Source organism: Chaetura pelagica, unplaced genomic scaffold (genome assembly GCF_000747805.2).
Source record: "Chaetura pelagica isolate M959 unplaced genomic scaffold, ChaPel_1.0 scaffold1903, whole genome shotgun sequence".
NCBI classification, from domain to species: Eukaryota; Metazoa; Chordata; class Aves; order Apodiformes; family Apodidae; genus Chaetura; species Chaetura pelagica.
The window spans coordinates 15314-15962 of NW_009952844.1; the positions used below are offsets into that span (position 1 = coordinate 15314).

At 64.6% G+C, this 649-nt stretch overlaps 1 protein-coding gene across 1 annotated transcript in view; it reads right to left on the reverse strand.

Annotated features, from left to right (window-relative positions):
* ATP5D (ATP synthase, H+ transporting, mitochondrial F1 complex, delta subunit) overlaps nt 1-649 on the reverse strand; it is a gene marked incomplete at its 5' end in the record, with an annotated part of 6323 nt that overhangs the window by 2940 nt on the left and 2734 nt on the right. The gene's annotated exons all lie outside the window — the stretch shown is intronic.

Genomic DNA, 649 nt, shown 5'->3' on the forward strand with positions numbered 1-649 from the left:
CGGCGGGGCGGAGCGGGGCCGTCACCACCGGCACGGATGCCCAAGAGACACACCAGGCCTGGGACCTGGATCCTGGGACCCCCACCGTCCCACTGCCAGGACAAAACCTCAATGCCCCTCCTGTAACATTTCCCAGGTCCTGCAGGACTCGTTTCTGAGCAGGAAGCTAAAGCTGGGGATGCTGCCAGAGAGCCTGAGCAGAACCAAGAGCACTTGACCCCAGAGCACGGCCTCACATGGGGCCCCGACTTCCAGGGCAGCCCTGGCACAGAGGGAAGGCAGAAATCCCTGGCAGTGCAGCCAGGCACACCTGGATCAGCAGAGCCTCCCTTGTGGAACACCCCCATGCACACCGTGTCCATCCCAAGCTCCTCCTGCTCCACTCACCAAAGTATTTGGTGGCCGTGCCGTCCTCAGCATGGACTGTCACCACTCCTGGCCTGAGGACCTGCAGGGTGGGGACGTGGGAGGCCAGGATGCCAAAGGAGCCCGTCAGCGTGGGCACATCCACCTGCTTCACGTTGGCACCGTTGTAGAACACCTGGATGGGGAGGGCAGGGCAGACAGTGGGTCACCAGGAACGGAGGGACAGGAAGGGGGCTCCTCTGACCCCAGAGGTGCAGCGGGGAGCCCTGCCGGAGCCCCCCCG